Here is a 443-nt window from a genome sequence, read left to right on the forward strand (position 1 = left end):
CGGGAGAGCTGGATGGGCAGCCCCTGTTTCGGCGGCGGCACCAGGGCGGGCACGGCCGCGGGGGGCTCCGCCGGCGTCCCCGGCAGCGAGGCCACCAGGGACTGCTTCACTAGCATCAGCGGGAAGTCATCGTCCCACTCGAAGCCACCGCCTGGGATACAAAGTGAGGGGGCTGAGCCCACTGTGAGCCCCAAAATCTCTAACCCCATCACCTCATAAGTGGCCCTCCATCATCCCATAACTGCTGTCCCCATGACCCTATAACTGTCTCCCCATGCTCCCACAAACGCTGCCCTCTCACCACCCCAAAATCCCCCCCATGAGCTCCTCCTGGTCTCTTACTCTCTTCCGAGGCGTTGCCGTCCGAAGAGTCGTCGGAGGCTCCGAGCCTGTCCGTGGGGCTGGGGGGGCGGCCCCTGGCAGGGGGGGGGGCGCGCGGGCGG

This window comes from Geospiza fortis, unplaced genomic scaffold (genome assembly GCF_000277835.1).
Source record: "Geospiza fortis unplaced genomic scaffold, GeoFor_1.0 scaffold546, whole genome shotgun sequence".
Classification (NCBI taxonomy): Eukaryota; Metazoa; Chordata; class Aves; order Passeriformes; family Thraupidae; genus Geospiza; species Geospiza fortis.